Here is a 14,382-nt window from a genome sequence, read left to right as displayed (position 1 = left end):
GGTTCATTAAAATTCTTCTTAGAGTGGTAAGTAAAGTTTTATTATTTTCTTCTATTAAGCACTATAGGTTTCATTTTAGAGTTTCTCAGTATTTTATTTTAAGATATTTTCCCACTGATTCTCTTAATTTTCTGGGCAAATAATCATGCAAATACACGATATGTTTTCAAACAGCCAGTGGCTCAGTTTATTTCTTATAGAATTTAATGTGAGGTTTATATTGTCAGATTTCTCCCTTTTCTCCTTTTCTAGACTATATCCATTGTTCAATATTTGTTTTTGAAATTTTTGCATTTTAAAAGGAAAGTAAAAAATAAAATAATTTAACAAAACATGCTTGGAAAAATTGTATATAAAGTATAATTTTAATGTAAAGTATGCATACATATATCCACACCCACACATAAAGGAAAATGACTGAAGAGATATATGCCAAAATGTTGGTAGTGTTTATATTTGTATCCTGTACTCCTTTCTTATGTCTTTGGAATTGTATTGCACCCTAAATATTCTGCCTTTATAACAAAAAATGGACATGAAATGGCATTTAAGATTATCAAAGCAAAATAAAACATTTTATGTGATAAAATAAATATTATTTGGCAGAAAATTAAATACTCATGTGTTATCTCTCAGACTGCATATATCAATAATGTAAAAATTATATTTCTAATTACCTTAAGTAAGCCAAAATTATATCTTGTTCTATTCAGAGCATTTATTGTGAAACTCTATCATATTTTATGGAGTAAAATTTTATAATTTCGCTTGTGAATTCTTAAGCAATTTTAGCCACTCTTTGTTGAACAGGAAACCTGGACAATAATTCATATCTGCCTATGAGCCTTACCCCAATATTTGAGTTTCAACAATAATACTGTTTTTCTCAGAATTGTCGATATTTTCCTGAAAATGGGTGAAGGAAATTCACAGGCCGAGGTGCTAAGTCAGTGCCTTGTAATTTATTGGCTTTATTAATCTTGGTCCAGTTACTTTGCTTTGCTGAGCCTCAGTTTCCTCAGGTAAATTAGCCTAACAATTATAGTTTCATGTAATCAATACATAGTGATTAGAAAAAATAATCACTACTATTTTTATTGTTTTTTTTCTAGATTAGAAAATATAGTTTATTTAGAAAGTAAATTAGAGATAGAGAAGAAGAGAAGATTCACCTCCCAAAGGCAGGGGAAGGGGCCAAAGCCAGGAAGCATGACAACAGCCATAGCTCAAAGAGCACATGGCCACACCAGTGTGTAGTAAAGCAATGGCCACAATGGCCTGGCAATGGCCTTTTTATTGTTCCTTAGAAGAAGAAAAAGATTAAACTGCAGTGGAATTGCATTAATAGTGTGCAGGGTACTATATCTGTTGTTAATACTGACGACTGAATATGGGGTGACTAGGAATTTGGAGCACTTTAAAAGTAAACTTGAAGCTTGATGAAGTGTCATGAAGTAAATGGAATCCAGTTCCTGCTTCCTGCTTCAGGGCTCATTCCACACTGTGTGTGGATGATCTGACTAATAAGGATGACAGCTGCTCTGGGAGAGTGAGAGGCACTTAGTCACGAATGACTGCCAAGGTTCTGGTCTGTGCAACTATGTGGACGGTGGTGACCACATTCAAGCAATTTCTGCCCCCAGTGGTTCAGCAACTTGCACTGTTCTCTCATTGACTATGTCCTCTCCAGCATCACTCAACCAGGAAAGCAGCAATAATAAAGACTGTGATTCAGAGCACCCACCCTGTGCTAGGCACTTCATTTATTCCAGATACAAAGATTTATTGTGGGTCATCTATGTGCTAGACAGGGTCCTGGGAGCTAGAGATGCTTCAGCACACTAAGCAGTCTTAAAAGTCTGCCCTTGTAGGGTTTATATTCTTGTAGGGGAAACAGCAACAAAAAATAAATTTAAATAGATCAACATATGATGCATTGCAGTAGTTGATGATACATCTTGTAAGAAAAGTAGTAAAGGAAAAGGGGATTGGGATTGCTGATCGGCAAGTATGCAGTTTTAGATGGGTTGTTCTGGGTCAGCCTCATTGGGAAAGTTACATCTGAGCAGATACTTACAGAGGTGAGGGATCAAGAAACAGGGGCATCTAGGGGAGCAATGCTGCAGATACTGACCACAGCCCAGGCACACCTCTAAAGAAGAGTGAGTATACTGTGAGTTCCAAGAACACTGAGCTGGGCACTGGTGTTACAGTTTGGAAATCACAGTCTAGTGGGCTTGGGAGAGACAGACAACTGTACAAGCAATTACAACAAAGGTATAAAGACCACTTGTGCTGGAGGGAATGAAGGATATGTTGTCAGAACTTGACTTTTAGGAAAGCCAGATGAGCTTGCTCAAGGAAGTGCCACAAATCTCAGAACTGAAGGGACAGGAGTTAAACAGGATACAGGAGAGAATTTTCTAGACAGATGCAAATATCTGATCACCACTAGGAAGTGCAGCTCAGAACTCTGCCTAAGGGAATGTAATTCAGCTGCTACATTCTGAAATCTATCTTCACATTTTTACTAGATCACAAATCTAGCAGGTTTTCACATTGTCACTTTCATCTATAGTTTGTGCTTTTTTGATATTTTTCGTGACTCAACTTTTTGAACACATCTAATACAGTTATAGTAACTTTTCATATCCTTGTGTGCTGTTTTTAATATCTGGGTCGGTTCTGGGTCAGTTTCAGTTGATTGATTTATCTTCTCATTATGGGTTGAATCTTCCCACTCGTTTGCATGCTTGATAAAGTTTGATGTAATGTCTGATTATAAATTTTAACTTGTTGAATGATGGATATTTTTGTTTTGCTATAAATATTATTGTGCTTTTTCTTTTAAGCTGTTAAATTACTTGTAAACACTGATTCTTTTAAGTTTTGCTTTTATGATTTGTCTGGTAGGACTAGAGCAGTAGTCTGTCAATAGTTGTTTATTATTCATGATCAAGGAAATATTTTTTCTGAGTACTCTACTCATGAATTCTGCCTTGCTGTGGGAACAGGTACTATTCTCATCCTTGCAAAAGCACTAGGTGTTTACCCATTCTAATCTTTTGAGATGATTCTTTCCTTGGCTTTAGGAAGTTACCTTACAGCCAGGTGCTGAGGGTGACCCTCTTAAGATCCTATAGATTTTATACTTAAATCTTGGTGCATATTCCTAGCCTGCCTTCCAGTAGCACCAAGAGTGTATGGAAGTAACCATTATCCTCTATCTTTTCCAATATTATTTTTTGTTTGTTTGTTCATTCACTCACCTACTCATATTTAATATGAGTTGTTATGCAGGACTGAAACAGCACTCACTCTAGGGCTAATTACTCCATGCTACAGAGAAAAGACACTTCTAAGTAGTCTATCTAATGTCTCATAAAGCCTGAGATTTTCCAGTCTGACTGGTCAGAACAGGCAGTATTTTCAGCCCTGTGCATGTGCTAGTTCTTCTTCCCTCTAATCCTATGAGATGGTTATTATCTGGCTTCAGGAAGTTACCTCACATGCATGTGCTGAATACTAACCTGATAAATACATGAAAGGGACACTTTGAAGATCCTTGGGGTTCTCCTCTTTTGTAGTTTTCTCTTCTCCAGTATCAGTTTGAACTCTAGTTGCCTTGATATCCTCAGACACTCAGCTCAGAGAGTCCAGTGGGGTCCACCTGGGTTCCCTCTCCCTGTGCCAAAGCCTGAAAACTCTCAATGCAATAATCTTGGGTGATCATTGGTCACACCTCTTTTGTTTCTTTTTTCTCAGGGATCACTGTCCTTTGCTGCCTGATATACGATGGCTTCCCAATTATTGTTTTATATATTTTGTCTACTTTTTTTGGCCGTTTCATGTGGGAGATTAAGTCTGGTCACTGTTACTTCATCTTGATTACCAACTTTGACTCAAGGATTCCCAATGACCTTGGCAGACTTTACTTAACAACTGCAGTACAGTCAAAAATACTTCCACCCCACCTTACTCCTTTTTTCTTTTTTTTGTTCAGGTTGAGACCTGTATTGTGATCTGATGGTTCTCCCAGCTTCCCCTAGCTTGCCATTCCCTCACACCTGATATATTTACTGTTTGTTTCTTCTAATAAATTTTGTGCAGGTTGAATCGTATTTCAGTATCAACTTCTCAATGGGCTGGACTAACACACAAAAGTATGTATAAGATAGTCTGACCAAAAAAACAACATCTGGGGGTCTTATGTTCTTTGTGGGGTTTTTTTTGTTTTTTGTTTTTTTGAGAAAGCAGGATTTATTAAGAGGACAGAAAAGCTCCCACAGTGGGAGGTGACCCAAAGGGACTGCCCATTCTTTGTGATCTTAGCACCTCCTCTTAGAAAAAGAGGCCAGCCTTTTTCTGAATATTTCCAAGACATACCTAGAATTTTAAATGTATATTACTCCACAAATGGAATGAGCCTATTTAATGCAGCCAAACCCTTACAGGTATATATGTTGTTTCCACTTTTCCACATTTCCAAATATGGTAGTGTACATAGCTTTGTTTAGAAATATTTGTGTATCTGTCCAATCATTTCATTGGAGGTCTTTTAAAAGTAATATGTCTGGATCTTACAGATTTCATGATGCATATTCCTAGCTTGCCTTCCAGTCTCACCAGGACTATAGGAAGGTAACATTTAGCCCTCATCCACTCCGTTATGTATTTATTTATTTGCTTACTTGTTTTTAGTATCTTTTCCAAGGGGTAGGATTAAAAGGGAAGTAAAGAAGATCTCAATCTTTATATAACAATCTTGCTCTATCAGTAATAATATCTCTTATTAAATAAAGAAACTTCAACTGAATCTTTCTCTTCAGTCTTTAGATTGTGGTATGTCATTAAATCAAACACCCTTTTGTCGCCAGAGCCAGTCAGTAAAATGTTCTGATTTTTTGTACCTGTTCTTTCAGTAAAAGCTTCACATCACAGATGCTAAGAATTCTGGCTTTAGAGAAAGGAAGGTCTGAAGTAGTATTCCAGCTTCATCACTTGCTAACTGTGTGACTTTATACAAGCTACCATAGCTCTGGGTGCCTTGGTTTCATTGTACATATCTGAAGGGTAAGAGATGTTTGAGACATAGACAAGTTTTGAGCCCTGGTTGGAGATTTGAACATAGCTCCTGAGATTCCATCAATTCTGTGAGAATAAGGCTATGAGAGCCTTCCCTACTACTCCTGTTCTCTTTAATATGGGAAATGTGAGGACAAACAGTTCAGCTGCACTCCAGAAGGTGCCATTATCCATGGACCTGTGTAAGTTCCACATCAGTAAGGAGATGAAAGATTCCAGGATCCACAAAAATCTCATTTGTTTAGCAGCACTCAGTGGTGTGCTGGAGCCAGAGTATATCAATTCAAAAAAGCTGATCCATAAATATCTGGGAATTTTGCAAACCATTTGTGAAATTGTCAGCAACTTGAAAACAGCAATAACAGAAGTATTTACACCACAGAAATTAGCTGTCAATTACTACAGACCATAGCCATCCTCCCACACCCCTGCCAGAGCCAGTATGCTGCTATCCCACAAGTGTGCTAAGGTAGAGTGGGATCGGTGTCATTTCTACAGTTCAATTTTGTTTACACTTTCAAGACACATACTTCACTTTATCCTTGGGTGAGCTTTCTTAAGAGGAGGTAAAGTAATATACTGCAGAGGTATAAAACTAGCCCTCATAGTTTACTCTGTAGCCAACTGTACCAACAATGGAGTCCCAGTGAACATTTTAGATACTGGCAGAATCCTGAGTGGGTTTAACAAATCTATTGAGAAGCCAAAGAGGATGAATGAGGTCTGCCAAAGTCCCTGGGATGGTCCATAGGAGTCAGCAAAAAACTTACCCGTGTTTCCCTGGTGATGAAGAAGGACCAGAAATGAACCCCTTGACAGAGTTAGAACAACTTAAGATTAGTTCTTGGTAGAGCAGAAAACATGACCAAATATGTGTCACCTATAATGAAAAATTATCTCACATAACAAAAGTCCATGGGTATGGTTGTTCCAGGCATGATTAATTTCATAATTGAATGACACCATAAATAACAAACTCCATATTTCTAAACTTCTGTCTTTACTGAATAGTTTTCTCCTCAGCTAGGATCTCCTTGTGTTACCAAAATTGTGGCCACAGTTCCAGGCACCATATTTAGACACAACCACATTCAATAGAAAACAGGTGCCTGACCCTTGCTATGTGTATCTTATTATGAACAAGGGCATCTTTCCTTGAAACAACCAGCACAGATTACATTTCCACTTAGCTCATTTTGAACCTGAAGAAAACATTGACCTAATTTGTAGAATTCATAATGAATCTCCATCATGAATCATCCAGTAAAAATATAAAATTTACTAACTACATTATTCCTTCCAGATTTAACCTTTGTTGGCTGAGTAAAAATTTGATGTATGGTTTCAAACTTTATTATTATCCTTTACTAATGTCCGATACTTAACTATCACATTGGATATGTAAAAACAGTGTCCAAAATTATGTTAGATCTTAGGATTCAAGAGAGGAAACAATACACAGGATATCTGCCCTCAAGGAGCATCTACTCTGTTTAAAAAAGCATCAATAAAACAAGCACTGACAAGAAACTTTCTATCAGGGAGAAGGTGATGGTATGGACTTTGTTTGCACATAACAGGAAATAACTTCAGGGAAACAGACAAAGCCTCCTAGAGAAAGATAGGCGTAAGTTGAGAGCTGAAGCTAAGTAGCAACTAGCCAGATGAAAGGAGAGAGAAATCATTACAGACAGCGGGAGCAGCATGGGAGAGGTTATGAAAAACAGAGAGAGCAAGGGTCATCCGATGAACAGAAAGGGTTTCAGATGGATTGAAACATAGCTTGTAGGATGCTGTTTCATAATACTGCCTGAAACATGTTGGACCTCACTGAATATTTTGGGGGTTGATTAATCTTTTGTGACTGCCCCAATTAGAAAAACATCCCATCAAGTCTTGGGTCAGTACCGAAAGGTTATTTGTGCAGGTATACTGGTCTATAACAATTCCTCAGTCTTTCCAGCATGCTACATTATATTTAGATGTCATGTCTCTTTAGTCTTCTAGAACCAGCCGTTTCTCCCAGATGCTCTGGTTTCTTTTATTACGGAATGGTATAAAGAAACCGAGACCTGGGTGCTAGGTGTGCTCATTGTGGTTAATGATACAAGATTGCCAAGATACAGCATAATAATTGGAAAACTAGTGGATCTTTGGCTTCCACACTTGCAGGAGAGGAGCAAGCTTGGGCAAAGGAAGCCACTTTCATATGGTTTTCACTGTATGTTTAATCATTAACATGCTTTACTATAACTAGTATAATCTTCATTTTGAGGTAGAGAGATATTTTTCTCCATAAAACAATAGAAACTGCTTTTGTGACCTTGCCTATTCTTTCTTTCGCCTCCACCATTTTTGCAGTTTGACAACTGTTGGCTGCAGTCTTTTCCTCACTAATTTCAAGTAATTTGAGAAACACAAGCTTCAATTTTCTGTCTGGCCCTGAAGATCCAAGAGGAGCTTCAAGTTGGGACTACATCTCCATGGATCCACCACAGAGAGTTACCTTAACTTTGAATTCTGAGTCATCCCTGATTTCAACCACAGAAATGTCCCAGGAAGCCCCTTCAACCTCCCAACCATCCTTCCCTGAAATGCAAAACCTGGACGTCATTAACTTCAACTTTGATTCTAGTAGCAACTACCTCACTCCTCTACCAGAGGAGCTGCTCCAGATGCAGTACAGAAGTGAGATGACACAACGAGAGAGGCAACGGGAAAGGTCAGCATTCTCTCAGAGGAAAAAGACCTTCATGGGAAACATGAGACAGAAAATCTTCAATCACTTGGCACCTTATCGGGTTGAAAGAGATGGAAAAATCTCTTGCTCACATGATAAAAATCAGGATAGATGCAAATGTCATTACTGCCAGATCCATAGGGAGGATATTTCTAGTAACCCTAGTGGGCAGAATCCATCCTCTTGGAAAGCGTTAGTACAGGGCTTTAGCCACTTGACCCTCAGCCCTGGTACCTCACATGACCTCTGCCATGTACCAGAAGAGTTGCCCCATGATTAGTAAAGAGAAAAGAGCCATCACAAGCCAAAAGACAAGCAGAAGAACTTTTCACAGGCTCCTAAAATCGCAGTTGAAATAAATCTAAGACTCTCATCCATATGTGATGAGATCAAGACTGATTCTGATGTGTGAATATTGATTTTTAGCCAGTTTCTTGAGTGAAACTTTTTGGGAACTAAACAATTAGGAATGGTCATTAGAAGGAGTAAGATCCAGTGTTTTAACAACACAAAAATTGTATTTGCGTGAGATTTTATCTAGTTCTAAGGAAGCACCAATCATTCTCCCTGTAATTTTCAGGTCAATCTGAGGCATGCTGGGAGAGGTACTCTGTAGCAAAAAAGATGGGTAAACAATGGTGCTTAACTTTCCTTTATTTAGTTTTCATGATACAAGCCGTATTTTTTTCTCCTTGATCTCTGCCTTTTCCTTCTATCCTGTTTCTACTAAGGTATAAAGGATCTGTGTAGTATAGATATCTTGCTGGTTTTGAAGTGCTTTTGTTCCATTTCATGGGTTGACCACAAGAAAAACACTGTGTCAAGAAATTCCTGTGGGTTTTGGAATTCTGAAGTTAGTGAGTTAAGTCCCAATTTTAAGGTTTTGAATCAAAAGAATGTGTGAATAGAATTTGTGAGCTTCGCAATGAATTGTTTGAGTAAAATATATCTATCATGAAGCAATTATAGGGAAATACGTTTATACTTTTTTACAATTGAGTATTAGTTACCCTCCTGAAGACATTTTCATTGTGTTGTCTCAGTTGTCAGCACCAAATATCCATGTATACATTTTTTTTTTTTTTGAGTTGGAGTCTCACTCGGTCGCCCAGACTGAAGTGCAGTGGCCGCTCCTCAGCCTTCCGAGTAGCCGGAATTACAGGTATGCGCTACCACGCCCAACTGATTTTTTGATTTATTGTAGAGATGAGGTCTCGCTGCCCAGGCGGGTCTCGAACCCGCGGGCTCAGGCAATCCACTCACCTCAGCCTCCCAAAGGTGTGGGATTACAGGCTGAACCACCGAGCCCGGCTCCATGTATACATTTTTAAATCCTATTATTCAAAGTCAAATATTTTACCTAATATTGCTTAGATCATAATTTGTCAAGGGGAACTACATCTGTAGATTAGAATAGGGGTGTAGGAAAGGTACCTTTGAAAATATTTTCATTACTCTTTGGGGTACCATAATATGGATGGCATGTGGAGCAACCGAAGAGATGGAAAAATTCCTCCATTAGGCTCACAATGGGAAGCAGAATATCCTACCCTCAGTGTGAGCACCTGTGTTGTGCAGCTGTGACAGGTTTAGGTGCACCATGATGCATTCTTCCTTCTCAGGAGTCCAGCACTACCATGCTTGCTACAGGGGGAGCCAGAGCTTCATTATGCTGTTTATACTTCTTCCGAATTTGTAACAAATATTATATGTTTTTTCTTTTCATGGTATGAAATTGATTGCATTTATTTTATCCCTGTAGAGCCCTCTAGGAGCTACCCCACCATAAACCATAACATTCTGCTGAGGGGAAAGTAAGTTTGGTTCTGGGGCAATCTGCTTTCTTATGCAATCAATCTTCAGTGATGAGATAGAACAAAAATCCACAATGTTTTCACACATGAAGATGACTTCAGGACATATAAATTAATGTAGACTGGATCCCATGCTTGTGTTTCCATCAGAGTGTATGAGAGTTAAAGTAATCATTAATAGTTTATATCACAATTCAAAAGGACAGTTTGAAAAAAGGGGAAATTTTCTATATTTGTAATTTCTTGGCCTAGTGTAATTATGTAAATCGGGGTGTGTTTTTCAGATAAATATAATAGTTGCTTCTTATGACTCTGGCAATAGTCTAAGTATTTATAGATACATTTGCACTTGGAGATACAGCTAATCTGAAACTGATTAAAACCAAAGCAGGTTTTTTGGAGAGTGGATATTGATATACAATATAATTTTATTTTTCAAGATGAGTATAAGATTCTAAGTTCTTAGCATTTATATATAAGTATTAGAAGAAGTGTGGCTGGATGTCTTAATGTACTAGTCAGGGTTTTCCAAGGAAACAACAAAGGGATGTATATATACATGCACAGAAAGAAAAAGGAGACATTTATTGTAAGGAATTGGCTCACACGATTGCAGAGGCTGCCTGCCAAGTCCAAAATCTGCAGGATAGGCCAGCTAGCCTAGGGAAGAGTTGATGTTGCAGCTCAAGTCTGAAGACAATCTAGAGGCATAATTTCCTTTCCCTTGGGGAAACAAACAGACTTCAGTCTGTTTACTCTTAAGGTCTTTGACCGATTGGATGAGGACCACATTATGGAGGGTAATATGCTTCACTGAGAATCTACTGATTTAAATATTAATCTGATCTAAAAAATAGCATCTCTGGAACATCCCGACTGGGTGTTTGATCAAGTATCTGGATACCACGGCCTAGTCAAGTTGACACATAAAACTAACCATCACAAGTCCACCTTTTGTCAACTTGGCACCCATACACATCTCTAAGTCATTGCTAATGTCCAAATAAAACAATAACAAGGTTATGCTTCCACCTAACAAGATACAACTATCCTGTGTAAAACCAAAAAAAGTACTAACCCTTTCCCCAGAAGAGGATGCATTTGGGTGATGTCCACTCTTCTTCATGATATCTTGTAACTTAAATACTATGATGTAAAGTCAATAAATCTTATATGATAAGGGGGAAAGAAAGGGAAATAACAAAGATATTTGCTTAATATATGTATATATACACAACCTCCATCCCTATACACATACACACATTTCATAACAAAATAAAAAAGAAATACTCATGACAATTACAGTCCTTGTTTGTGCAATTGATCACATGATTATGGCTTGTGCAGTTTTATAACTACCTTCTTCCAATACTCATTCCATAATCCCCTTGTTCTTAGCAAGTACCTCAGCTAGTTGTGATTCTTACTTTCATTCTTAAGGGTCTGGCCCATTGGTAGTCTTGCCTAGATTGGGTTGTTGTAGTTTCCCATTGACCTTAATGACAGAGTAGGGTAATGCTAAGAGATGTCCTAAGGGATCACCTGTATTCCAGACATATTCTTTCTTACCTCCATTGCAGAGTAGTAGTCCAGTTTCCCCCGGTAGTCAGGATCAATCACCTCAGCCAGCATAGTAACTCCCTTATTTGCCTATTGATCCAGAGATATGAGAAAACCAAAGTGGCTGTATGACAGTCTTAACTTTCAGTCCAGTTGAGTCATAGTGGTGTCTCCTAGTGGAAACTTTTCTCCCTCTGGAACTAAGATCTCTAGGCCAGTGGAGCATAATCATGGAAACAGGAAGCAAAAACTTTACTAGGGAATTAGTAGGAGTAATAGTGAATGGTGCCACTCCCATTCCCACTCCTTGATTCCCGGACCTGTGAATCCTGGCTATGGGAGAAACAGCACCATATGTTGGACATTGATTCAGAGCATATTCAGCCTTCTGGAGACCCTTGCCCCAGCCCTATAAGGTATTTTCACATAGTTGACTCCGTAACTAAATCTTCAGAAGGCCATTCCACAGTCCTATCAAGCCAACTTCTTCAGGATAGTGGGAACATGGTAAGACCAGTGAATTTTATGAGCATGAGCAACTTTACCACACTTAATTTACTGTGAAGTGAGCTCCTTGATCAGTAACAATGCCATGTAGAATAATGTGATGGTGGATAGCATTTTGAAAGTCCATAGATGGTAGTTTTGACAAAAGTATTACATGCAGAGAAGGCAAATCCTTATACAGAGTGTTTATTCCAGCAAGTACAAAACACTTCCCCTTCCATGATGGAGGAAGTCCAACGTAATTAACCTGCCATCAGGTAGCAGGTTGATCACCCTGGTGAATGGTACCTTATACTGGGCTTAGTGTTGATCTATTCTGCTGTAGTCAAGTCAGTCTTGGTGAGTGAAAGTCCATGCTGCCAAGCCCATGCATAGCCTCCACTTCTGCCACCATGGTCACTTTGTTCATGACTTCACTGGATGATGACAAGGCGGCTGGGGAAAGAAGCTGACTGGTATCCAAATCATCCTATCTACTTGATTATGAAAATTCTCCTCTGCTGAAGTACTCCTTTGGTGAGAATTTACTTGGGACACAAATATCTTCACATCCTTTGTCCATTCAGAGACATCTTCCACATACCTCTTCCCCAGACTTCCTGGACACCAATTTTCCAGTAATGTTTCTTCCAAGTCATTAACTACTCAGTCAAAGCATTGGCCACAGTCCATCAATTGACAAATAATCACATGTCTGGCCATTTCTCATTCTAAGAAAAATGACAAACCAGGTATACTGCTTGAAGTTCTGCCCACTGGGAAGATTTTCCTTCACCGCTGCCCTTCAGGAATGTCCCAAAAGGGATCATAGTTCTGCAGCTGTCCATTATCAGGTGGTACCGAAAGTGCAGAACCATCTGTAAACCATACTCAAGTTTTCTTTTTTTCTGTCAACTGCCTGTGACACTGCCGCTTGTTTCTGGGACAAAGTTGAAGAAGGAAAGTAGCAAGGGGACTGGTAATTCAACCTACACCAGTCATTTCTCCATGGTTTCACTCTCTGATATAAGGAATCTACTGTTGCTGACTTCAGGTTCTTCATGTAGGTACTTTCTGTATTTTGTATAGAATCTTTAGTTATAATCAGTGGGAGAGATAAGCAGTAGTATGCCATCTTCATGGTGGCCAGAAACAGAACTCCTCACTAAATTATTTTTATAGACTTTAGTTTTTAGAGCAATTTTAGGTTCACAGTAAAATTGGGCAAAAGGCACAAAGTTTTCCATATACTCTCTTCCTTCACACAATGCATAGCCTTCCCAGTTATTGATATTCCACACTAAAATGGTATATTTGTTATAACTGATTAACCTATGCTTGGTGTTGTACACTGTATGGGTTTAGACAGATGTATAAAGACATTGTTATAGTATCATACAGGATAGCTTCACTGCTCTAAAAAAGAACCCTCTGCCTTGCCTATTTATTTCTCCCTTTCCCCCAACCCCTAGCAATGACTGATCTTTTTGCTAACTCTATAGTTTTGTCTTTTCCAGAATGTTATATGGTTAGAATCATACAGTAAGTAGCCTTGTTTATTTCACATAGTAATGTGCATTTAAGTTTCTTCCATGTCTTTTCATGCCTTCATAGATCCTACCTTCCTTCCTTCCATCCTTCCTTCCTTCCTTCCTTTCTTTCTGTTAGAGTCTCACTCTGTCACCCAGGCTAGAATGTAGTAGCACACTCACAGTCACCGCAGCCTCTAGCTGTTGGGTTCAGGCAATCCTTCTGCCTCAGCCTTATAAGTAGCTGGAACTACAGGAATGCACCACATGCCCAGCTAGTTTTTTGATTTATATTATAGAGACCAGGTCTCAAATCCCTGGGCTCAGGCAATACTGTCACCATAATTTCCAAAAACTCTGGGATTATATATCTTTTTGGCTCTAAATAATATTTCATTTTCTAAATGTACCACTTACAGAAAGATATATTCATTGTTTCCAACTTTTGACAACTATTAATAAAGTTGCTTTAAAAAGCCATATGCAGATTTTGTATGTTCATAATTTTTAAACTAATTTGGGTAAATATGAAGGAGTGTGAGTGCTGGATCATATGGTAAGTATGTTTAGTTTTGTTAAAAAAAACAAACAAACAAACACCTGCCAAACTGTCTTCCAAAATGGTTGTACCATTTTACATTCCCACCAGTAGTGAATGAGAGTTCCTGTTGCTCCACATCTTCCACAGTATTTGATGTTCATGTTTTGGATTTGGGCCATTCCAATAGATAGGTAGTAACACCTCATTGTCATTTTAATTTGCAATCTCCTAGTAATGTTGAGCATTTTTATATGCTTATTTATAATCTGTATATCTTCTTTTTGAGGTGTCTCTTTAGGTCTTTTGCACATTTATTAATTGGGTTGTTGATTTTGTTATTGTTACATTTTAAGCATTCTTTGTAAATTTCATTAGAAATTGACCTTCCAATCAGGGGTATCCAAGTAGGAAAAGAGGAAGTCCAGTTATCCCTCTTTACTGACAATATGGTCCTATACCTCGAAAATCCAAAAGAATCTGTCAAAAACCTGCCTGATAAAGGACTTTGGCAAAGTCTTGGGGTACAAAATAAATGTGCAAAAGACAGTTGCATTCTTATACACCAACAACAAGCAGGCAGAGTGCTGCGTCCTGTGCGGCCAGGTGGTAAAAGATCCTGAAAGAGGA

Source organism: Carlito syrichta, unplaced genomic scaffold (genome assembly GCF_000164805.1).
Source record: "Carlito syrichta isolate Samal-C Ts95f unplaced genomic scaffold, Tarsius_syrichta-2.0.1 Scaffold305780, whole genome shotgun sequence".
In the NCBI taxonomy this organism is placed as follows: Eukaryota; Metazoa; Chordata; class Mammalia; order Primates; family Tarsiidae; genus Carlito; species Carlito syrichta.
The sequence above is the reverse complement of the archived record's forward strand: the minus strand, read 5'-3'. Positions refer to the sequence as shown.